The sequence below is a fragment of the Bombina bombina genome, chromosome 2, assembly GCF_027579735.1.
Source record: "Bombina bombina isolate aBomBom1 chromosome 2, aBomBom1.pri, whole genome shotgun sequence".
NCBI classification, from domain to species: Eukaryota; Metazoa; Chordata; class Amphibia; order Anura; family Bombinatoridae; genus Bombina; species Bombina bombina.
Window position 1 is genome coordinate 1,020,063,367 of NC_069500.1, and position 27,437 is coordinate 1,020,090,803.

The following is a 27,437-nucleotide window of genomic DNA, read 5'->3' on the forward strand; positions in this document are numbered from 1 at the left end:
AATAGATACAATAGATACATTTGATGATAGATATGATAGATAGATTTGATAGATAAATAGATAGATTTGATAGATAGATTATTTCCCAAACAGAGAATTACAAGACGGGCGGTCTGGGACCCATGGTAAGGTTCCCAGAGGTAGTTGCGGGGCCCAAGCTCTGAATTTGGGGCACTGCGCGTGCAATCTACTGTGCCACCAGATATGAGTGGTGTGTTAAGTAGTACTATTTTTATCAGTTTCATCCCTGTTACGTCCCCCATCAGGGGACGTGTATATGGCATTGATTTATGAAATTTTGGCCGTGTACCTTCCACTGCGGCGTTCCAATAGCTACAAACGCCTCAGACTCCACCAGCTTGTATGGTAAAAGCTGACTGGCTAAGAGTTCAGACAAGCCAGCTGTCAGACGCCGGGCAAGGGAGTAAGTTTGTGACATTGGCTTCTTACGCTCAAACATGTCCTTGACAGACACCTTGACAGACACCGCGTTAAGGTTCCGAGCGGAAGCTGTAGAAGATTGGGTGTCCTGTGTTAGCCAGTCAAATATGTGCTCTGAAGTTTTCGAGTTCAGGGTATGTGGCCTCTGAACACTGGGCATTATTCTAGGGACAAAGGGAATCACAGCACCACGACCATGATGGCCCCTGCGGGGTGGCCTGCCTCTACCTGTAATTTTTTTTTAATTAGTGGTACTATGCGTGCAAGCTATTGTGACAACAGATATGAGTGGTGTGTTAAGTAGTACTTTTCTTATCAATTTAATCCCTGTTACATCCCCTATCAGGGGACGTGTACATGGCATGGATTTTAGGAATTGGGAGATGGAAAAAGATGATTTGTCGGTCCTCCTACTTCAAATTTGGGGCACTGCACGTGCAATCTAATGTGCCACCAGATAGGAGTGGTGTGTTAAGTAGTATATTCCTATCAGTTTAATCCCTGTTATGTGCCTTTTTTTTTGTTTGATTTTTGAAGCCACAGTGCAGCACCAGAGGCCAGAAAAATTTGGCATGTACACATGCCTGAAAAATTAGGTATTGTTGCAGACGCTGCTGTAGCAGCGGCCAGAAAAATTGATGTTTGTTTCCCTGACAGAAAGTGCCCTAAAACATCACGGCTTGAACCCTAGTTGGTGGCGGATAAGTCACGCAAGTCATCCTGCATTCGGAGATAAAATACAGCAGCGTGTGGACCATTTTTAGCCAAAGGCAGCTCATCTCATCAGGCCTTTTTTACTCGAATGTATCGCCCAATGTCAGTCCCTTCGGGATCCATCCCTCATTCATCTTAATAAAGGTGAGGTAATCGAGACTTTTTTGACCTAGGCGACTTCGCTTCTCAGTGACAATACCTCCTGCTGCACTGAAGGTCCTTTCCGATAGGACACTTGAAGCAGGGCAGGCCAGAAGTTCTATGGCAAATTGGGATAGGTCAGGCCACAGGTCAAGCCTGCACACCCAGTTGTGAAGGGGTTCATCACTCCTCAGAGTGTCGAGATCTGCAGTTAAGGCAAGGTAGTCTGCTACCTGTCGGTTGAGTCGTTCTCTGAGGCTGGATCCCGAAGGGCTGTGGCGATGCATAGGAGTTAAAAAGGTTTGCATGTCCTCTATCAACAACACGTCTGTAAAGCATCCTGTCCTTGCCGGTGTGGTCGTGGGAGGAGGAGTATTACTTTCACCTCTTCCCCTGTTAGATTCCTGTTGTGCTGTGACATCACCCTTATACGCTGTGTAAAGCATACTTTTCAATTTATTTTTGAACTGCTCCATCCTTTTTGGCTTGCGGGAATTCGGTAACATTTCAAGCACTTTATGCTTATACCGGGGGTCTAGTAGCGTGGACACCCAGTACAGTTTGTTCTCCTTCAGCTTTTTTATATGAGTGTCCCTCAATAGGCACGACAGCATGAAAGACCCCATTTGCACAAGGTTGGATGCCGAGCTACTCATGTCCCGTTCCTCGCCCTCACTGATCTCAATGAAGGTATCTTGTTCCCCCCAGCCACGTACAACACCATGGGTACCAGATAGGTGACAACGAGCACTCTGGTATGCCTGTTGTGCTTGGTCTTCCTCCTCCTCCTCAAAGCCACATACCTCCTCTGACTCCTCTTCCTCACAATCCTCTTCTTGCGTTGCCGCTGGTCCAGCAAGCGATGCTGATAAGGCTGTTTCTGGTGGTTATGGTGACCACAACTCTTCCTCTTTACGCTCATCTACGGCCTGATCCAGCACTCTTCGCAGGGCACGCTCCAGGAAGAAAACAAATGGTATGATGTCACTGATGGTGCATTCGGTGTGACTGACTAGGTTTGTCACCTCCTCAAAAGGACGCATGAGCCTACAGGCATTGCGCATGAGCGTCCAGTAACGTGGCAAAAAAATTCCCAGCTCCCCAGAGGTTGTCCTAGCACCCCGGTCATACAAATACTCGTTAACAGCTTTTTCTTGTTGGAGCAGGCGGTCGAACATTAGGAGTGTTGAATTCCAACGTGTCGGGCTGTCGCAAATCAAGCGCCTCACTGGCAGGTTGTTTCGCCGCTGGATATCTGACAAGTGCGCCATGGCCATGTAGGAATGCCTGAAATGGCCACACACCTTCCTGGCCTGCTTGAGGACCTCCTGTAAGCCTGGGTACTTATGCACAAAGCGTTGTACAATCAGATTACACACATGTGCCATGTACGGCACATGTGTCAACTTGCCCAATTTCAATGGCGCCACCAAATTACTTCCGTTGTCAGAAACCACTTTGCCGATCTCCAGTAGGTGCGAGTCAGCCACTGATCCACCTGTGTGTTCAGGGCAGACAGGAGTGCTGCTGCGGTGTGACTCTCTGCTTTCAGGCAAGTCAACCCCAAGACGGTGTGACACTGCCATATCCAGGATGTGGAATAGTACCTGGGGAGCTGGGGGGTGCTGTTTATGTGAAGCAAGATGCAGCAGCAGAAGAGGACTCAGCCGAGGAGGTTATGGAAGAGGATGGAGTAGGAGGAGTAGAGGAGGTGGCAGAAGGCCTGCCTGCAAGTCGTGGCGGTGTCACCAACTCCTCTGCATAGCCAGGCATTACCCAATGTGCAGTGTAGGTGATATACCTGCCCTGACCATGCTTAGCAGACCAGCTATCAGTGGTCAGATGGACCCTTGCCCCAACACTGTGTGCCAGACATGCCATTACTTCCTTTCACACAATCGAGTACAGGTTGGGGATTGCCTTTTGTGCAAAGAAATTTCAGCCGGGTACCTTCCACTGCAGTGTCCCAATAGCTACAAATTTTTTGAACGCCTCAGACTCCACCAGCTTGTATGGTAAAAGCTGGCGGGCTAAGAGTTCAGACAAGCCAGCTGTCAGACGCCGGGCAAGGGGTTGACTTGGTGACATTGGCTTCTTATGCTCAAACATGTCCTTGACAGACACCTGACTGTGGGCAGATGATCAGGAACTGCTCCGGAAGAGAGACGGATTGGCGGATGGTTGAGAGGGGGCAAGGAGTACAGCAGTGGTTGACGTGGCTGAAGATGCTGGACCAGGAGGAGGATGGCGGCTTTGAGTTTGTGTGCTGCTTGTCCTCATGTGTTCATCCCATAGGCGTTTGTGATGTGAGATCATGTGCCTTCGCAAAGCAGTTGTACCTAGGTGGGTGTTGGACTTCCCACAACTCAGTTTCTTTTGGCACAGGTTGCAAATGGCATTGCTGTTGTCAGAGGCAGACACATAAAAAAATGCCACACTGCTGAGCTCTGCGATGACGGCATTCTGGTGGTGGAAACAGCATGCGTTGATTGCTGTGCTGTCTGGCTGACCCTGGGTGCCGATGCATGCTGTCTGACTGTGCCACTAGCTCCTTGTGACGACCTCCCCCTGCTTCCAACTCGTCTCCTCCTCCTGCTCCTCTCTGTCTCCCCATCTGAACTTTCCCCCTGTTCTTCTTCTCTTCTATCGGGCGCCCACATGACATCCACAGATGCATCATCATCATCAACCCCTTCACTTGTATCTTACAACTCAACAACTGAAGCAACGGCGGGTACAACATCATCATCATCATCACACCCTGTGTCATCCATGTCTGTAATGCTGCCTGAATGAGACATATCACAGTTATCTACATCCTCTGTCAATGATGGTTGCTCATCACTCATTTCTTCACACTGTGGTGTACATAACTCCTCTGACAGATCAAGTGAGGCGGCTGTGGTGCTAGTGTCAGTGGTGGCGGAAGACGGACGAGTGGTAAGTTGAGATGTGCCCAAAGCTAAGCTAGAGGAGGAGGATGGTGCGTCAAGGTTACGAGCGGAAGCTGTAGAACATTGGGTGTCCTGTGTTATAAAGTCAACTATTTCATCAGAACTTTTCGTGTTCATGGTATGTGGCCTAACACTGGGCATTATTCTATGGCCAAAGGGAATCACAGCACCATGACCACGATGGCCCCTGCGGGTTGGCCTGCCTCTGCCTGTCATTTTTTTTCCGATTAGTGCTACTATGCGTGCAAGCTACTGTGAGTGGGCACAGTATACGCTGTGAGCCTGACACAAAAAAACAGAATGATTTTTCACAGTCTATTTTTTTTTTTTTTTTAAATGTACACTGACAGTGCACTACTATTAAACAAAATAATATGAGTGGTGGCACTGGGCACAGTATACGCTGTGAGCCTGACACAAAAAAGCAGACTGATGTTTCAAAGTCAAAATAGTTTTTTTATTTTTAAAATGTACACTTACACTACTATTAAACAAGATAATATGAGTGGTGGCACTGGACAAGTGGGCACAGTATACGCTGTGAGCCTGACACAAAAAAGCAGACTGATGTTTCACAGTCAAAATAGTTTTTTTTATTTTTAAAATGTACACTTACACTACTATTACACAAGATAATATGAGTGGTGGCACTGGACAAGTGGGAACAGTATACGCTGTGAGCCTGACACAAAAAAGCAGACTGATGTTTCACAGTCAAAATAGTTTTTTTATTTTTAAATGTACACTTATACTACTATTAAACAAGATAATATGAGTGGTGGCACTGGGCAAGTGGGCACTGTATACGCTGTGAGCCTGACACAAAAAAGCAGACTGATGTTTCACAGTCAAAATAGTTTTTTTTATTTTTAAAATCTACACTTACACTACTATTAAACAAGATAATATGAGTGGTGGCACTGGGCAAGTGGGCACAGTATACGCTGTGAGCCTGACACAAAAAAGCAGACTGATGTTTCACAGTCCAAAAAGTTTTTAATTTTTTAAATGTACACTTGCACTACTATTAAACAAGATATGAGTGGTGCCACTGGGCAAGTGGGCACATTATACGCTATGAGCTTGGCACACACGCTGGCAGGCAGGCAACTGCAATTAGATTACACTAGCAGACTGATGTTTCACAGTCAAAAAAGTTTTTTTTTAAAATTTACACTACTGTTACACCAGATATGAGTGGTGGCACTGGGCAAGTGGGCCGGGCACACACGTTGGCAGGCAAGCAAATGCAATTAGAATTACACTAGCAGACTGATGTTTCACAGTCAAAAAAGTTTTTTTTTTTTAAATTATTTACACTACTGTTACACCAGATATGAGTGGTGGCACTGGGCAAGTGGGCCGGGCACACACATTGGCAGGCAGGCAAATTCAATTAGAATTACACTAGCAGACTGATGTTTCACAGACAAAAAAGGTTGTTTTTTTTTTAATTATTTACACTACTTTTACACCAGATATGAGTGGTGGCACTGGGCAAGTGGGCCAGGCACACACGTTGGCAGGCAGGCAAATGCAATTAGAATTACACTAGCAGACTGATGTTTCACAGTCAAAAAAGTTTTTTTTTTAAATTATTTACACTACTGTTACACCAGATATGAGTGGTGGCACTGAGCAAGTGGGCCGGGCACACACGTTGGCAGGCAGGCAAATGCAATTAGAATTACACTAGCAGACTGATGTTTCACAGTCCAAAAATTATTTTACAAAAAATTATTTACACTACTGTTACACCAGATATGAGTGGTGGCACTGGGCAAGTGGGCCCGGCACACACGCTAGCAGGCAGGCAACTGCAATTAGATTACACTAGCAGACTGATGTTTCACAGTCAAAAAAGTTTTTTTTTTTAAACTTACACTACTGTTACAACAGATATGAGTGGTAGCACTAGTTGGCAAGTGGGCCTGGCACACACGCTGGCAGGCAGGCAACTAGAATTAGATTACACTAGCAGACTGATGTTTCACAGTCAAAAAAGGTTTTTTTTTTAAAGTTACACTACTGTTACAACAGATATGAGTGGTGGCACTAGTTGGCAAGTGGGCCTGGCACACACGCTGGCAGACAGGCAACTACAATTAGATTACACTAGCAGACTGATGTTCCACAGTCAAAAACGTTTTTTAAAAATTTTTTTACAATACTGTTACAACAGATATGAGTGGTGGCACTAGTTGGCAAGTGGGCCTGGCACACACGCTGGCAGGCAGGCAACTGCAATTAGATTACACTAGCAGACTGATGTTTCACAGTCAAAAAAGTTTTTTATTTAAATTTACACTACTGTTACAACAGATATGAGTGGTGGCACTAGTTGGCAAGTGGGCCTGGCACACACGCTGGCAGGCAGGCAACTGCAGTTAGATTACACTAGCAGACTGATGTTTCACAGTCAAAAAAGTTTTTTTTTTAAATTTACACTACTGTTACAACAGATATGAGTGGTGTCACTTAGCAAGTGGGCCTGGCACACACGCTGGCAGGCAACTGCAATTAGATTACACTAGCAGACTGATGTTTCACAGTCAAAAAAGTTTTTTTTTTAAATTTACACTACTGTTACAACAGATATGAGTGGTGGCACTAGTTGGCAAGTGGGCCTGGCACACACGCAGGCAGTCAGGCAACTGCTATTAGATTACACTAACAGACTGATGTTTCACAGTCAAAAAAGTGTTTTTTTATAAAAATTTACACTACTTTTACAACATATATGAGTGGTGGCACTAGTTGGCAAGTGGGCCTGGCACACACGCTGGCAGGCAGGCAGGCAACTGCTATTAGATTACACTAGCAGACTGATGTTTCACAGTCAAAAAAGTATTTTTTTTTAAATTTACACTACTGTTACAACAGATATGAGTGGTGGCACTAGTTGGCAAGTGGGCCTGGCACACACGCTGGCAGGCAGGCAACTGCTATTAGATTACACTAGCAGACTGATGTTTCACAGTGAAAAAAGTTTTTTTTTTTTTAATTTACACTACTGTTACAACAGATATGAGTGGTGGCACTAGTTGGCAAGTGCACCTGGCACACACGCTGGCAGGCATGCAACTGCAATTAGATTACACTAGCAGACTGATGTTTCACAGTCAAAAAAGTTTTTAAAAAAAAAAAAATTACACTACTGTTACAACAGATATGAGTGGTGGCACTAGTTGGCAAGTGGGCCTGGCACACACGCTGGCAGGCAGGCAACTGCTATTAGATTATACTAGCAGACTAATGTTTCACAGTCAAAAAAGTTTTTTTTTTTTAAATTTACACTACTGTTACAACAGATATGAGTGGTGGCACTAGTTGGCAAGAGGGCCTGGCACACACGCTGGCAGGCAGGCAACTGCTATTAGATTACACTAGCAGACTGATGTTTCACAGTCAAAAAAGTTTTTTTTTAAAAAAAAATTACACTACTGTTACAACAGATATGAGTGGTGGCACTAGTTGGCAAGTGGGCCTGGCACACACGCTGGCAGGCAGGCAACTGCTATTAGATTATACTAGCAGACTAATGTTTCACAGTCAAAAAAGTTTTTTTTTTTAAATTTACACTACTGTTACAACAGATATGAGTGGTGGCACTAGTTGGCAAGAGGGCCTGGCACACACGCTGGCAGGCAGGCAACTGCTATTAGATTACACTAGCAGACTGATGTTTCACAGTCAAAAAAGTTTTTTTTTTAATTTACACTACTGTTACAACAGATATGAGTGGTGGTGGCACTAGTTGGCAAGTGGGCCTGGCACACACGCTGGCAGGCAGGCAACTGCAATTAGATTACACTAGCAGGCTGATGTTTCACAGTCAAAAAAAATTTGTGGTGGCACTAGTTGGCAAGTGGGCCTGGCACACACGCTGGCAGGCAGGCAGGCAACTGCTTATAGATTACACTAGCAGACTGATGTTTCACAGTCAAAAAAGTTTTATTTACACTACTGTTACAACAGATATGAGTGGTGGCACTGCAGGCAGGCAACTGCAATTAGATTACACTAGCAGACTGATGTTTCACAGTCAAAATTACACAGGCAAAAAAAAAAGATGTTCTAGCCCTAAAAAGGGCTTTTTGGGGTGCTGTCCTTACAGCAGAGATCAGATGAGTCCTTCAGGACTGTAGTGGACACTGAATACACTAGCCTAGCTATCAATTTCCCTATAAAATCAGCAGCAGCTACACTATCCCTGCTCTCACTAAGAATGCAGGATCAGAATGAATCTAAAATGGCTGCTGTCCAGGAGCTGGGAGGGTCTGGGAGGGAGTGTCTGCTGCTGATTGGCTGAAATGTGTCTGCAGACTGTGAGATACAGGGTCAAAGTTTACTCAATGATGATGAATAGGGGCTGGATTGAACATCGCATATGTTTGCCCGCAGCGGCGAACGCGAACAAGCTATGTTTGCCAGGAACTATTTGCCAGCAAACTATTCGCGACATCACTACTAACAGACAGTATGCCACGTTTTAGGGAAGCTTCCAGGTTTTACCCTATACAATGTAGAAGGAATATCTCTGAATCTTTTCAGGCTATGATTGAAAGGGACCTGACACAGCTGCACTGAACCACCCCGGCAGGTCAATACAATTTGAATGCCAAGGAAAGGAAAGTTTTAAAAAAACTACAAGAAAATGTAGACTTGGTAATAAGAAATGCCGACAAGAGTGGTTCGGTGGTGGTGATGTCTAGATTCCAATTCATTGCAGAAACGGATAGACAATTATTGAATGACGCATATTATTTAAAACTGAGTGGAGACCCCACCACCCGTTTTAAACGAGAACTTACACACATTTTAGATGAAGGTAGACACCTTGGGGGTTTGGATGGACCTACCTGTGACTTCCTCCTAGTGGAGAATCCTTTGATGCCAATTTTTAACCATCTACCTAAAGTTCATAAATCCCTGGAGGGGGTCACAGGTAGACCTATTGTAAGTGGTATCAGGTCCCTATTAGAGAGGACCTCACAATGGGTAGATAGTATCTTACAACCATTGGTAGTTGGTCTCACTAGTTTTTTACAGGACACAACCCATGTTCTCAATTTAATTAAAGATTTGGACTGGGATCAGTCCTCTATACCTCACGATAAAGGCCTGGAGGCTATAGAATTTTTTTCTGCGTAGAGGTACTGGTTATATGGATGATTGTATCCAATATGTCTTGAGGCTTGTCAAATTTCTGTTGACGCATAATTATTTTTTATTTGAGGGGTCTTTCTTCCTCCAGAGATGCAGGACAGCTATGGGCGTTAAATTTGCGCCCTCTTTCACCAACCTCTTTATGGGGTGGTGGGAGCTGTTCCGCATCTATGGAGGTAGCAACCCCTTTAGACAGTATATACGGTTTTACAAACGCTATATAGATGACTTGCTCCTGGTGTGGAGAGGTCCAGAGGAATTGGCTAAAGAATTTGTGGATTTGTTGAATACCAATGACATAGGGTTCGAGTTAACTTTTGAGCTCAATAAGTCCAAGATCAATTTTTTGGATTTGACCCTTATAGGTATACCAAACATTGGGCTTGAGACTGAGGTGTACAGGAAACCTATAACTGGTAACACCCTTCTCCACGCCAGGAGTAGTCATCCGAAACAGGTCTTCAGGTCGGTAGCTAAGGGACAGTTCACAAGACTGAAGAGGAACTGTAGTAATAACTTGAAGTATGAGGACCATGCAAACCAGTTATCCAAACATCTATTGAGTAGAGGCTACAAACGCCAAGAAATTGTTAAAATTAGGGGAGAAGTAGCCACTATAGACAGAAATACCTTGTTGAAGAAATCTGTATCCAACAAGGGGAGGAATGAGGGGATTTTCTTTGTAACTGATTACAACATGCAGTATCAAAAAAATTGTCAAATTGTTCAAAAGAATTTTAGATTGCTGGCAGCTGATGATGGATTGGTTGAAACGGTAGACAAGGGATGTAAATGCTCCTTCAGAAAAGGAGTTTCCTTGGACAATATATGGGCACCCACCCAATTGAATTTTTTTCAATCATATGACCCAAGCTCCTGGTTACGGTTCAAGGGTGTGTTCAAACGTAGCAACCACATATGCAAGGCTTGCGAACATGTAACAGTTGGAGAGGGTTTCAAAAGCGAGGTCACAAATAAGGTATACAAGCATAACAGGTGTATGAATTGTAGGAGTAAATACACAATTTACCTAGCGGGGTGTTCAGAGTGTCATCTACAATACGTGGGTATGACATCAAGAGAAACACGTACACGTATTAGGGAGCACCTCTCGGATATTAAGGCTGGTGTATTGACTACCCCCATGGTCCAACATTTCAATAGGGTTCACAATAAACAAGTGAATAGCTTAAAGTGGACCATTATAGAAATTGTCAAGTCTAATCAAAGAGGGGGAGATAGGGATCAAGCACTCACAAAGAGGGAGGTATTCTGGATTTACCATTTGCAGACTAGACACCCTACTGGTTTGAATTCATCATATGATCTTATTAATTTTTGGTACTGAACTCCAATTGATGGATAATTTTGTAGATAGATACATTTTTAATTGCACATTTTTTGAGCTCATCTGGGAATATGGAGTGTATCGAATAACCAGTTAGAGTGTTGGTACTATAGGATTTGGATAATGGATCATAACAATCTAAAGGAGAAGAATGAATTTTTCATAGATATATTTCATATTCATTAATTGTGATTATATTTGATTTTTTGAATATATTTAATACACAGTGGATTTTTTTTTTTTTTTTTTTCCACTGATACAATGTATATTCATTGAAACAATGTTTGGCAAGCATACCATTGCTTATCATAATAACCTTAATTAATTGAGTTTGATAATATTCACATATAGCTTAGATTTAGGTTGCAAATAATGAATTTGTTTGGGAATGTTGAATCATTATTCCCACTGGCTGTATTAATCGGTTTGACCTAATGTTGCTTTACTATTAAATGCACTAGCCAAATGGATTGCTCAAAAATGATCAAATTGACAATGAATGAAATATGAATGTTTTATTTACAAACAATAACATTTTGTGGATTGTAGAAAAAAGGAGATGTAAAAAAAAAGTCTTACAATGGAATAATTTTGTTGCATGAGAACGTATTGAGTGTGTTACATGATTAGCTTTTATATGAATTTCTGTCATTTGTTTTCACAATTGTATATGACTAGAAAGGTAAGCAATGAAACGGTAAACATAACAATTGCACCTTAGCAAATCAGATGTTTTCTATCCTCTTAAAAGGCCCATTAATGTGAGGATGGTCATGGAACTATGAGTAAGGCATTACAGCCGAAATGCGTAAGCTTTGGACACTAAGGCCTTGTTTGTTTCTTTACATGTAACTGCTCTTAATGAATAAAAGAATAAGGAATTTTTAACTGCAGCTCCGGACTTTGTGTATTTTGTAACATTGTGCTCACGTCAATGGAGTTAGTTATGAGAGGACACTGAGTGAAACTTACTTTTTTATCCTTAAATATAAATTATAGAGAGAAATTAATTTTGCTCTACATCTATCCTTTGTTAAAAAGCATACTTAGGTAGACTCCTGAGCACCAATGCCCTTTTTGGTGCTAGCTGCTGATTGGTGGCTTCACATACGACTCTTGTCATTGGCTCATCTGTTCAGTTAGCTTCCAGTAGAGCATTGCTGCTCCTTCAACAAAGGATAACTAGAGAATTAAGAAAATTTGATTACAGAAGTTGGAAAGTTGTTTAAAATTGTATACTCTATATGAATAATGAAAAAAAAATCATTTTGGTTTCATCTCCCTTTAAAAGGTTCACCTTCTCATGTTATTTACCTAAAAGGAATAACATAGCTATCACAAATGTTCCAGAAGTATTACACTAATATTACTATTTTTTTTTTTGCAAAGTAAAAAATGAGTGCAGTCGGATTAGCTTTGGTATTACAAGTTGAAAGTAGAATGTTAGTGAGCAAGCAGATATCTCAGGCGTGCTATCTTCAGGAATTCAGATATCGCGACCGCGCTAGATCTGTCTCCCCATAGTTCAAGCCCGCTGATAAAATTGTTGTCCTTGATAAAGAAAAATACATAGGAGAGTGTCATAGACAGTTGAAAGACTTGAATAGATATAGACTATTAAACTATACGCCGAATTACATTTTAAAAAGATATTCCATGAATATTTGTAAGTGGGTTTATATAAACAACTAATCAACAAAAAAGAAAACTAATTTAAGAAAAATGATCATCCTAAAATGTTGACATTTGCATTCTCCCCATAATACACAAAGACCAAAGTAATCCGCCAGGAAGACCGATAGTGTAGGGGGTTTAATACCTAACTAGTAAGCCATCTTGTTATATTGATAGACAGCTAAAATGATATATTTTAGAGCCTTAGACACACCTCAAAGACATACCTCCAAATTTTAGAAGACTAATTTGGAACAAGACTTGTGGTTAGTGACAGCAGATTTCACATCTTTGTATACTATTATTAAAAAAAAGAAAAGGGGATAGAAGCAGTCAAAAATATTTTAGGTAAAGATCCCCAATTAAATAAGGATCAGTTGGATTATTTACTCAAAGGTATTGATTGAACTCACTTTAGATACCAACTTTTTCTGTATTTCAGGTTTTCACCCAGTTATGCAAATCTTTATACGTCAGCATGGGAACAGCTTTATGTTTATGAAAATCGTTGCTGGGGTGCAAACCTGGTGACATCTAAAAGGTATATTGATGATCTCTTCTTTATTTGGAAGGGAAATAATGAAGATCTAGATTGTTTTATACAATATTTAACCCCTTAAAGACCAGCAACGTACCCTGTATGTCGCTAGTCTTTCTATGGGGATTGAGCAATTGATAGCATGGTTTTGCCACCAGCTGCAAGACCACTCTATTTTCATTGACAAGAAGGGAGGAGAGAGGGAATAATAACATGGCCCCATCATTCACATCGGGACCCATGCTATTATAAAAAAGAAAACCCTTATCGACTGGCCACGTACATGGTACGTCACAGTAGTTAAGAGGTTAAATAGTAATAACTGTCAAATTAAGTTGAACTGGGAAAGCAGTCAACAATCTGTAATCTTCTTAGATTTAGAGATTTAATATTGAGAATTGTATTATTAATTAAAAAAAAAAAAATTTAAATCCAGTGGATGTTAGTAGTTACATTGAGTTAAATAGTTGTCATTTGGTAATTGGCTAAGAGGTATACCAAAGGGACAGATCCATAGATGCCATCTTACACTCCTGCTTTTAAAATAAAGATAGCAAGAGAACAAAGAAAATTGTTAAGAGTAAACAGTTAAGAGACTCTTGGACTCTTTAGGAGGGGTGGTACTTTTACAGAACTGACTTAACGCTCACTGCAAATGCTAAAATTGACGGCGTATTGCTGATCTGTCAGTTGTTCTAATGTTCTTTTGTTCTGTTCATACCCAAGTGATTTTTAATGTTAAATAAATATTTTAACCTTAGCTGAGTTACAAATGTCCCTCGATCCAACAAGGATTTATTACGTGGGCTATTTTATTTTAGAATTAAGACATATAGGGGCATATGTATCAAGCTCCGTATGGAGCTTGATGCCCCGTGTTTCTGCCGAGCCTGCAGGCTCGCCAGAAACAGCAGTTATGAAGCAGCTGTTATGAGCAGGCGGACTGACATCGCCGGAAATCAACCCGATTGAGTACGATCGGGTTGATTGACACCCCCTGCTGGCGGCCCATTGGCCGCGAGTCTGCAGGGGGCGGCGTTGCACCAGCAGCTCTTGTGAGCTGCTGGTGCAATGCTGAATAAGGCGAGCGTATTGCTTGCCGTATTCAGCAAGGTCTGTCGGACCTGATCCGCACTGTCGGATCAGGTCCGACAGACCTTAATAACTAGAGGCCATACTCTTTACTGTGCAAGTATGGCTCAGTACTTTGCTTCTGTTACATATCTAACATGACTTCACTATTGTGTTTTTTTTTTATTTTCCAAGGACATTATACCAGTAGACCCTTGGAAGTTATATCCTTGATTTTGTTCACATTTGACAAATTTTAGTTTCTTGTTTATCACTTATTTTTTTGTGAAATTACAAGGTTTAATTTTTTTAGTTGTTGTGGTTTCAATGTGTTGTGTTGTAAGCTCAGAAGTAATTTGTATAATAACATTTGATGTATGTATCAGGCTTCTTAAAGTGGTAGAAAGTTACCAATGTAATAAATCAATTGCTTGAGATATCCATAAAACTATTCTGACAATTTATTTAGTCCATAATCCTGAGAGAAACAGAGAAAAATAGATACTGAGTTTGACAGAAGATAAGAGCCAGAAGATGAATTAAACGTGTTCATATTTCTTTCTGAGGTTCTTAGACTTAGTTAAATGTAGGATAACCGTATCTTTATCCCAGGCATTTTTGAAATACCATACACTCTTACTACAAACCACCTGTTTAGAAGATTATTTTATGAATCTGTCAGAGTTTCTGTAAAGAAGTGATTATGTAGATTACTCCTGAACTTCTACCCTCCAACTTAAAGGGATAGTAAACATCTTGTAATACAAATACATTTCTGTTATGTGTTGCTATACAATAACATCAGCCATATCTAAATATTATTTAAACAAATTAACATCTTGTTTGCTGCATTTATTTTTCAATAACCAAACTCATCCCAATTTTTGTCTTATTTTCGAGGGATCAATCCAGACTTGAGTCTCGAGACAACAAGGCTAGCTGTGGTTATAATGTTAGAATAATAGGTGTTGTTTTTTGTGGTTAACAGTTAAAGCCATTTTGAAAGATATGTAGCAGTGTGTGTAAGTGTTGATAATTTTGCAGGGTGCATTTCAATTTTCAGAGCTAAATTACACGAAAAAAGGAAAAAATTATGAAATTATATTTCAGAGTTGTTTAATTACACATTTTATATGAAAATCATAAGGTGTTTAATGCCCCTTTAAAGAGAAATTATAGTCATGTCCAGTCAATGGTACCTTAATCAGCTGGATATACTTTCAAAGAATGCCCTCTTATTTTTTGCCGCCATCCAAAAGGGGGCTTCCTCTTTATCTATCATGCCCGGGCCCCCTGAGCGGTGGCGGATTTCTTCATCTCTCCTTCCTGGTAAAAAAAAAAAAAAAACCTTTCAAAGAATGGTTGCACTGAACTTCACCATCTTGAAGATCATGTATTTTTCTTGCACCCTGTGACAGAAATGGTGAATATTCTAACATATTGGCTTAGCACACAGAATACCGAGTTGGAGTTTTACATTTTTGCAATCTTCATACTCATTTTAAAAGTCACATAAAATATTAAAAAGGCCACATGAATAATATAGGACACTGTAGCAACATCAAAAATGTAAAGATCCTACTCTGTGTCATACACAACACACCCAAAGTGCACATTACAGCTGTTAATGTCACTGATATGTGAATCTGTATTGCTTTTGTCAGAGAGTTCAAGAATACCTAAGCTCCAAGATGGCAGCCCCTCACAAAATGAAGTTGCTAAACTTGACCAACCGGCTTGGGAGGTTAAAATAAGATGAAGGCTTTGAAATGAGGTGCTGACACAGGAAAAAAAACAATAGCATGGTGACTAGTAACCATACTATTGTAATTGTGCCCTATATTTAAAAATCCCTTTAAGAAGCAGATGCACATATATACTACCTATGTAAATCATATTTTTGTAATTGTTATGCAATATGGACTAGGTAACAAGTGGAGTACAAAAATAGTATTATTTTATATTATGCCATATTACATTTCCTTTAATTTATAGTCTATTCCTACCATCTCCCAAACACAAACTGCTGTTCATAAGCAATTCTTGCAGATGAGGCAACAGTGATTGTACCTCAGCAATCTTTGCACATGAGTTGGTGTTCTATAGCTGAGCAGTGCAGTGAAGTTAATTATATTGTTTAACTAATTCGCAAGCAACGAGCATTCAGGCAAGAAGGTAAATACGAAAATATCGCGCTAATTACTGAAGGAAAAACTAAGCCACTCTAAAACAGTCACCCCAGGACTGTCACAGTTAGGACAAAGTTTGAGGAATTGAGAGGGCGCTGAAAGCTAAGTTTTCCACCACACTTAGTCAAATGTTAACATAAACACAACAATATTTTGAGTTGATAACTTTACTTCATAAAAAATTAAAGTGCAATATTATAACAATTTAATATATAGAGATTGAAAAAAGGGGACGTCTCCCTTAACAGTTAAAATAATTTTAAAAAATTGGGTCTGGAATACCACCTTAAAAATGCTCGAGAAAAGCTTGAAAAATATTCAGTATACGCTGTGTTTATATTCAGCAGATGTTGGTTACAATGTTAATATGAGTCTTAGGATTCAATCTATCCCAGTTCTTGATATGTTGTAACAAAGTTCTTATGTTAGCTGATCAAAAAGTATTGCAATTTCACAAATAGTGTCAGCAAAACAATGAATAATTCTGATGTTGCTTTAACCCCCTTAGAATTGATTAACGATGGATATTGAACACCTTAATAAGGGTCTTATTATTACTCACAGTTTCTTTTTCAAAGTAACTTTTTCAAAGTAACTTAATAGTGATCTTTATGCTCACAATGTTGGAGTTTGGCACAGGTAGGCAATGTCTCTCAATATTTTTACACTCTTGCTCGTGTCGGCTGAACCCGGTCAGCGTTATTGGAGACTGCTCGTCACTGCAAATCCTTGTGCGCCAGATGATTCAGATATCGAAGGGGAGAAATGATGTCCACAGACCCGCACTTAGCGTGAAACACGCGCGGGCGAAAATGTAAAAACTAGGTACCTAGATTCTAAGGATGAGGATAAAGTCCGTTGCAGGATACAACACAAAGTCAATCTACGCGTTTCACCCGTTAGGTACCTAGTTTTTAAATTTTCACCCGTGCGTGTTTCACGCTAAGTGCGGGTCTGTGGACATCATTTCTCCCCTTCGATATCTGAATCATATGGCGCACAAGGATTTGCAGTGACGAGCAGTCTCCAATAACGCTGACCGGGTTCAGCCGACACGAGCAAGAGTGTAAAAATATTGAGAGACATTGCCTACCTGTGCCAAACTCCAACATTGTGAGCATAAAGATCACTATTAAGTTACTTTGAAAAAGAAACTGTGAGTAATAATAAGACCCTTATTAAGGTGTTCAATATCCATCGTTAATCAATTCTAAGGGGGTTAAAGCAACATCAGAATTATACATTGTTTTGCTGACACTATTTGTGAAATTGCAATACTTTTTGATCAGCTAACATAAGAACTTTGTTACAACATATCAAGAACTGGGATAGATTGAATCCTAAGACTCATATTAACATTGTAACCAACATCTGCTGAATATAAACACAGCGTATACTGAATATTTTTCAAGCTTTTCTCGAGCATTTTTAAGGTGGTATTCCAGACCCAATTTTTTAAAATGATTTTAACTGTTAAGGGAGACGTCCCCTTTTTTCAATCTCTATATATTAAATTGTTATAATATTGCACTTTAATTTTTTATGAAGTAAAGTTATCAACTCAAAATATTGTTGTGTTTATGTTAACATTTGACTAAGTGTGGTGGAAAACTTAGCTTTCAGCGCCCTCTCAATTCCTCAAAAATTCAGGCAAGAAGGCAAGAGGTATTTGTGTCTGCTCATAACTCTCTACCTTATCTGAGCTGGATGAAGAAGCCTGCCTTATCAAATGTTGCTATTTCTTAAAAATAAATCATCATGGTTGCCTGCTTTCAGCTTGGTACAGTTGTCTCAGCTGCACAGAGAAACAGACCTGCTTTTTTCTCCTTAAAAATATTCTTGTCTGTTCTCAGCTCTGCAAATTGTAGACACAATTGTAGCAAGATTTTTTTTTAAATTATTTTATTTTAATTTAATGTTTATATATATATATATATATATATATATATATATATATATATATATATATATATATATAATGAGAAATAAGCAGATACGATAAGGTATGTGCATTGTTGAGCATAGGCACACAAACTTGGGTTTCTTTTTAGTTTGAAATCTTTTTTATTAACATTTTAAGAAGATACAACAGGTGACACACCATTGACATATTCTTCAATTTAATTTTCCCAGTTACTGAGCTACCAACATAGAGTTTGCTTCCATTGCGCCGTAATTCCATTTGTGTGCACTCTTAAAACGATAAATATGCTGTAGGAAGCAATATCGTTTATCGACTGCTTCCAACAGCCCGTTATAACCCAATTTCGGCAGCCGGACATTATTGTGTCCCATACAAAGTATAGGAAGAGCTAATCTTAAAATAATACCCGGTTTCCAATGCCCACGCAAACCGTAAATACACTGTCGGAGGCTGCTGATACATTAACAAAAATTACACCCATCTCAACTAGGTGTAAAACAGGAAAAAGGTGCTCTTTGAGACCTTTTTCCCATTGAAATCTAACCTGACACTTCAAAACCCCTCTTTCTGCCATCCCCCCCAGGTCGCAACTTATATTAAATGTATTAACCTCTAAACCGCCATGCCCCCACAATGCAATCTAGCTATTAAAACTATTAACCCCTAATCCGCAATGCCCCACAATGCAAACTACCTATTTAAACTATTAAACACTAATCGGCAATGCCCCCACAACGCAAACTATCTATTTAAACTATTAACCCCAAATCTACCATTAACTCACATCGCAATTAACCGAATACATTTATTTACCCCTAAACCGCCAAACCCCACAATGCAAATAACTAATCACTAATCCCCCTAAACTAACACTCCCTAAATTAACCCCTTTACATAAATTAAAATAATCCTAAATTACAATTAAAAGAAAAAAACTAACATTATTAAAAAAACAAAAAAAAAACTACTAATTTTAAATTAAGCTAAAATTACAGAAAATAAAAAAGTCTAACATTACATAAAATAATAAACAAAATTTAAAAAAATTTAAAAAATGAAACCTAATCCCTATGAAAATAAAAATCCCCCCAAAATAAAAACACCCCCTAATCTTATACTAAACTACCAATAGCCCTTAAAATGGCCTTTTGTTATGGCATTGCCCTAAGCTAAAAAGCTCTTATACCTTTAAAAAAAAACGAAATTCCCCCTATGAGTAAAACCCCCCACCCACCAAACCCAGCAAAATAATAAAAACCTAACACTAAAAAATCCTAAACTACCCATTGCCCATAAAGGGGCATTTGTATGGGCATTGCACATAAAAGGGCATTCGGGTCTTTTTCAATTGCCCAAAATCCCTAAAATAAAAAATAATAAAAAAACAGAAATAAAAAAAAGTCTTACTCTAACCCCCAGATAGGTAGTCACGGTTCCTGAAGTCCGGCGGTGAAGTCTTCCTCCAATCGACGACCTCTTCTATCTTCATCCAGGACCGTGGAACTGAAGACCGATGACCGCGGAACCATAGAGTGTGGAGGATCATCTTCGTATGATTGCCGCTGTACACTAAATAGTGAATTTAAGGTAAGAGATTAAATATGACGTCCCTTGCATTCCTATTGGCTGATTTGATTCTTCAAATTCAAATCAGCCAATAGGATGAGAGCTACTGAAATCCACTAATATGATATAATATGAAGAATCAAATCAGCCAATAGGAATGCAAGGGACGCCATATTTAATCGCGTACCTTAAATTCACTATTCAGTGTACGGCGGCGATCGTACGAAGAGGATCCTCCACACTCCATGGTTCTGCGGTCTTCGGTCTTAAGTTCCGCGGTCGTTAGTCTTCAGTTCTGTGGTCCTGGATGAAGATAGAAGAGGTCGCTGCTTGGAAGAAGACTTCACCGCCAGACTTCAGGAACCGTGAGTACCTATCTAGGGGTTAGAGTTAGGCTTTTTAAAAAAATATATATATATATATATTTTTATTTTTTAGATTAGGGATTTTGGGTAATTGAAAAAGAGGTAAAAAAAACTGAATACCCTTTTAAGGGCAATGCCCATACAAATGCCCCTTTAGGGCAATGGGTAGTTTGGGATTTTTTAGTTTTATTTTTTATTTTTTATTTTGGGGGTTTGGTGGGTGGGGGGTTTTACTGTTAGGGGGAACTTAGTTTTTTTTAAAGGTATAAGAGCTTTTTAACTTAGGGCAATGCCATACAAAAGGCCCTTTTAAGGGCTATTGGTAGTTTAGTATTAGATTAGGGGGTGTTTTTATTTTGGGGAGGCTTTTTTTATTTTCATAGGGATTAGGTTAAATTGTTTTATTTTTGATTATTTATTTTTTATTTTATGTAATGTTAGACTTTTTTTATTATCTGTATTTTTAGCTTAATTTAAACTTAGTTTTTTTTAAGTAATGTTAGGTTTTTTATTTTAATTGTAATTTAGGATTATTTTGATTTATGTAATGGGGTTAATTTAGGGGGTTTTAGGTTAGGGCTTAGTGATTAGTTATTTGCGTTGTGGGGTTTGGTGGTTTAGGGGTTTATAGATGTATTGGTTAATTGCGATGTGGGTTAATGGCGGATTAGGGGTTAATAGTTTAAATAGATAGTTTGCATTGTGGGGACATTGCGGATTAGGGTTTAGTAGTTTAAATAGCTAGATTGCGTTGTGGGGGATAGTGGTTTAGGGGTTAATAACTGATAGATACTTTGCGGTATGGGGGTTGGCGGATTAGGGGTTAATACATTAGTTATTGTGGTGGGGAGATTGCGGTTGACAGGTAGATATTGAGCATGCGGTAGGTGTTTGATTTTATTTTAACAGCGAGCGACGGGTAAAATATACAGCGCCACACTTGTATGCAACGCCGTATATGTGATCGAGTGTAGTGTGAGGTTGGGTGACCATAGTAATCTATTAATGTTTTAGAAATCTGGCATCAGGTGGAAGCGTTAACACAACGCTAACTTACACCTACACGAAAAGAGCGACCACTCGCAAAGTGGAAACCTTTTCAATGGAGACCTGGTACTAAAATGGAGCCGTAAATTACTTTTAGCTGTCAGCCACTTCAGTAGCTTATGGCTCATTTTTATCAGCTCAATCGATGTGAGCTCATACTGGGCATACATAATCTTAAGAATTATACATATATCAAGATGAATGCCAAAATATTCCACTAATAAAGATAACCAGATGAACATGATCACACCTTAACTAAAGTCCAGTCTAATAAACATTTAGCCCAAATGTTGATAATACGTACTGGCAGTTTATTCTAAACTCTATGTTATGGGGATGACACCAATAGGGTAAAATGGGGAAGAGAGAAAAAAGTTATGAAGATCCTCACACTCATCTCTTACCCATGGGGTATCTGGGGGGGGGGGAATCTATCTATGGCTGGATGAGTACTTCCCTTCATTCTTTGGGAATATTTTAGTAACTATATTAGGTCTGTGCCTCATGCATAATCCATTAAAACCAAGTTTTTTAAAAAGTTTTCTGGGTATCTTGTATAAATGCTGCTTACTCATACATGTGATAAAAGTATCTAAGTTTGCAAATAATTTCGGTGGGCCTTCCTTCCAGTGATGTGCAATGCATATCTGAATAAACTGATTAATATATTTGTTATATGGTTTAATATTTTCATGTAATGTAAAGCATGTTGTATTGATAGTTGTATGGGTTCATTAAGAATATTGCTAAGACATTTGGAGAGTTGTTCCCAGATATTTTTTGAATGTGGGCAATCCAACCACATATGTTTGTATGTGCCTATACCCCCACATCCTCTGTAGCAGAGATTTGAGCTATTATGTGTAGAGTGAGTAGTGATGACCGGGGTTAAGTACCTTCTGAATATTGTTTTATAGCAATTTTCTATCATGTCAGCACTTAATAGACCTATACTTGAATTATATAGTAGATTGTTCCACTCCTCCCCAGACATTTCATTCTCTAAATCAGGTTCCCATTTAGAATAGAGGGTGGAGTTGGTCTTGTATTTTGCTGTTTGGATAATTAGATATAGTTGTGTGATTGCTTTTTTTGGTCTACTCCTATTGCTACACATTATTTCCAATTTGGTAGGTGTGTTTTCTGGTGGTTTAGCCAAGAACTTTCTTATTGTGGAGGAAAGTTGAAGATACATGTACCAGTGTAGTTTAAGGGGACTGAGCTTGTCTTGTAAGGTAAGATAGGTCATAATCTTTTCTCCCTCCATAACTTGGGTTTCTTTTTAAAGAAAGAATAAACAATTCTTTATTTATTTTTACTTTTTTGAACCTGAGGTTATGGCTGCATTTGAAGAAACATGTTACTGTGTTGACTAGTGTCCAAATGTATCTTTACAAAAAATAAACGAGTAAGCCTTTAACAACAAAACAAAAACAAAAACAAACAAATTAATTAAAGTCACCAAATTTTTGTTTATTAATTACAGATAAAACTATTACTCTAATGGCAGGAAAGGTTTGTTTTACAGTCAGGAAAGATTTCAAATTTCAAATTTGCACTGTTCAGTAAAATTTGTCCTTGTCAGTTAATTGATTCCTTTGGTCTGTCCTGATCGCATTAATAAATTAATTACTATACTTCTATGCTATTGCTGTCTTGACGCAGTAGAACTTTATACTACTTTACTTAAGTTAAAGCATCTCTTGAGCTGTTTCTCTTCTGCCCTGAGATATTCCACCTAGGAAATATAGAATGAATGGATTTTCATTAACAAACAAATTCAGGAAGAAACAACGAATATCAGATGAAATTATTTTCTTAATGAATGACTTGTAAGGATTTTTTTTGGTCTGGACATATATCTATAAATAAACCATGCAGTTAGAAACTTAAAAAATAAACAAACTCTGGCATACATATAAAAGAGCCTTGGAGACTGTTTTCATAAAAGCCTGAACGAATGACCACATAGCCAATGGCCAAACTGAATGTTGTGAAAAATCTGAAACAAATTTGTCTCCTGTGCACATCTGTAATATGAGTCTACAGTCTACTATAGATTTTTTAGTGTTTTAAAAAATAATCTCTTTATTAACCATTCCCCAGTTTTGCATAAGCAAAATTGTTATATTAATACACTTTTTACCTCTGTGATTACCTTTTATTTAAGCCTCTGCAGACTACCCCTTTATTTCAGTTCTTTTAACAGACTTGCATTTTAGCCATTCAGTGCTGACTCATAAATAACTCCACAGATGTTAGCACAATGTTACTGTATCTATATGGCACACATGAACTAGCACTGTCTAGCTGTGAAAAACTTTCAAAATGCACTGAGATAAAAGGCTGCCTTCAAGGACTTAGCACATGAACCTACCTAGGTTTAGCTTTCAGCAAAGAATACCAAGAGAACAAAGCAGATTTGATGATAAAAGTCAATTTGAAAGTTGTTTAAAAGTGCACTACCTATCTGAATCATGAATGTTTAAGTTTAAGTTTTTCCTTTTAATATAATTTAACCATAATTAATTGTGGGCTTTCTAATTTCTGTTGGAATTGCAGACACCTGACGGCTATATTCCACACACAGTCAATGGTCACATTTATAGCTGTCCCTAATTGGTCAACAAAGAAGGAAACCTAGGTCACGTCATGACTGTGTATTTAAGAAGTACAGGTAGCCCTCAGTTTATGCTGGGGTTAGGTTCCAGAAGGAATGGTTGTAAATAGAAACCGTTGTAAAATGAAAGCCAGTTTATAATGTAAGTCAATGGAAAATTGAGGGAGTTAGGTTCCAAGCCCCTCTCAAAATTGTCATAAGTAACACCTAATACATTATTTTTAAAGATTTGAAATGAAGACGTTAAATGCTAAACAGCATTATAAACCTAATAAAATAGATTGTATCATCATCAAACTAAGTTTAATGAACAAAAACATTTGCTAAGCCGCACCTAATAAAATTATCAGAAAGACTGTATCATCATCAATCTAAGTTTAATGAACAAAAACAAAATAATTACACAACAGACTGTATCATCATCAAACTAAGTTTAATGAACAAAAACATTTTTTTACTTGCCTTTTTCTGCAAATAGTTCTCTCAGTCTGAGCTAAGGGAAGTGGCTGCTAGATTTTGTTCATTTAAAAATGGCTACATTGCTCAGGTCTGGTTATACACTGATTAATTTCAGCCTGCCTGTGTTTAATCACACAACAGACTGTATCATCATCACACTAAGTTTAATGAACAAAAACATTTGCTAATCCGCACCTAATAAAATTATCACACAGACCGTATCATCATCAATCTAAGTTTAATGAACAAAAACAAAATAATTACACAACAGACTGTATCATCATCAAGCTAAGTTTAATGAACAAAAACGTTTTTTTACTTGCCTTTTTCAAACATTTCTCTGCATTGAGTCTGCAGCTATGGGAAGTGGCTGCTAGATCGTGTTCTTTTGAAAGCTGATCCATTGATCACATCTGGCTTGCTTGGCTTTGCATGTTTTTGCTGCAATACAAGCGGACAGCTCCACCTACTGGCTATTTTAATGTTTCTCAATGTTTTCAATAGCAGTCAATGCTTTTCAATAGCAGTCACATGACTGGAAAAGAGGGCGTTATTCTGAAATGGCGCAAATTGAACTGTCGTAAACCGAGGGCCACCTGTACATATATTTTTTTAAAACACACCTGTAAATTAAACTCAAGCTTATTTTTGATTTGACTATATCAGTCTATCTAGCACTTATTTAGTGTTTTTAATGTCCATTTTATGTCCCTTTTAAAGAGACTCCAAAGAGGAAGAATCTATTACCCTTCAAAACATTTGTTGTGGGCCAAATCACCTTTACATAAACCGTTATTTTATACTAGTCCTAAAGCTCATTCACACGGGCCATTTTTTGCAGTACAGCAGTTCCACCCCTTGCTCTCTCTCTCCCTCTCTCTTTTGTGCTCTCTCTCCCTCTCTTTTGTGCTCTGTCCCCCTCTCTTTTGCACTCTCTCCCTCTCTCATTTGCACTCTTGCTCCACCTCTCTTTTGCTCTCTCTCTCCCCCTCTTTTTTTCTCTCTCTCCCCCTCTCTTTTGCTCTCTCTCTCCCCCCTCTATTTTGCTCTCTCTCCCCCTCTCTTTTGCTCTCTCTCCCCCTCTCTTTTGTGCTCTCTCCCCTCTCTTTTGTGCTCTCTCCCCCTCTCTTTTGCGCTCTCTCCCCCTCTCTTTTGCGCTCTCTCTCGCTCCACCTCTCTTTTGCTCTCTCTCTCCCCCCTCTCTTTTGCTCCCCTCTCTTTTGCTTTTTACCGTGCAGTTTTTTTCTCACCGCTCACTTGCCTGCAGCGCTGGTATTACGGGTTTTCATAAACACAGCGTTAACAGGCAAGAAGTGAGCGTAGAGCAAAATTGTGCTCCATATCGCACTCCAATACCAGGGCTGCTTAAGTCAGCGGTCAGCTGGTTGTACGTGCTTGTGCAAGATTTCCCCATAGACATCAATGGGGATAACCGGCTGAGAAAAAGTCTAACACCTGCCAAAAAGCAGCGTAAAACTCAGTAACTCAGCCCCATTGATTCCTATGGGGAAACACATTTTAAGTTTACACCTAACACCCTAACATAAACCCAGAGTCTAAACACCCCTAATCTTACACTTAACCCCTAACCTGCCACTCAGGACATTGCCACCACCTACATTATACTTATTAACCCCTAATCTGCTGCACCGAACATCGCCAACACCTACATTATATTAATTAACATACAAAGAGAGAAGCGCTCTACCAGGAACGAACAACAGCTCAGTGGCTTGTTCTATGGCGATTTACCACCCGGAAGCAGCATCTTTTAGACCAGTGTGCTTTTCACAGAAGAAAACTTTCCTGAAGTATATCAGTCTGATCCTGCCAAGTAAGGTCAGTCCAGCCCCAAAATACCAGGCAATTCTCCTCTGAACAAGGAACATGACAACCCCAGATGATCGTTTCGGCCTCCTATGGGCCTCGTCAGTGAGGTGCAGCCACATTCCTCTAAGCACACTGGGTAAGGAGTCCACGTCTGGTTTCCCCATCACCCATAGGGAGACTTCCCCAGGGTCATAATAATTTGCATACAAAGAGAGAAGCACTCTACCAGGAATGAACAACAGCTCAGTGGCTTGTTCTATGGCGATTTACCACCCAGAAGCAGCCTCTTTTAGACCAGTGTGCTTTTCACAGAAGAAAACTTTCCTGAAGTATATCAGTCTGATCCTGCCAAGTAAGGTCAGTCCAGCCCCAAAATACCAGGCAATTCTCCTCTGAACAAGGAACATGACAACCCCAGATGATCGTTTCGGCCTCCTATGGGCCTCGTCAGTGAGGTGCAGCCACATTCTTCTAAGCACACTGGGCAAGGAGTTCATGTGTGGTTTCCCCCATCACCATAGGGAGACTTCCCCAGGGTCATAATAATTTGCATACAAAGAGAGAAGCGCTCTACCAGGAACGAACAACAGCTCAGTGGCTTGTTCTATGGCGATTTACCACCCGGAAGCAGCATCTTTTAGACCAGTGTGCTTTTCACAGAAGAAAACTTTCCTGAAGTATATCAGTCTGATCCTGCCAAGTAAGGTTAGTCCAGCCCCGAAATACCAGGCAATTCTCCTCTGAACAAAGAACATGACAACCCCAGACAATCGTTTCGGCTTCCTATGGGCCTCATCAGTGAGGTGCAGCCACATTCCTCTAAGCACACTGGGCAAGGAGTCCACATCTGGTTTCCCCCATCACCCATAGGGAGACTTCCCCAGGGTCATAATAATTTGCATACAAAGAGAGAAGCGCTCTACCTGGAATGAACAATAGCTCAGTGGCTTGTTCTATGGCGATTTACCACCCGGAAGCAGCCTCTTTTAGACCAGTGTGCTTTTCACAGAAGAAAACTTTCCTGAAGTATATCAGTCTGATCCTGCCAAGTAAGGTCAGTCCAGCCCCGAAATACCAGGCAATTCTCCTCTGAACAAGGAACATGACAACCCCAGACGATCGTTTCGGCCTCCTATGGGCCTCCTCAGTGAGGTGCAGCCACATTCCTCTAAGCACACTGGGCAAGGAGTACACGTCTGGTTTCCCCCATCACCCATAGGGAGACTTCCCCAGGGTCATAATAATTTGCATACAAAGAGAGAAGCGCTCTACCAGGAATGAACAACAGCTCAGTGGCTTGTTCTATGGCGATTTACCACCCGGAAGCAGTCTCTTTTAGACCAGTGTGCTTTTCACAGAAGAAAACTTTCCTGAAGTATATCAGTTT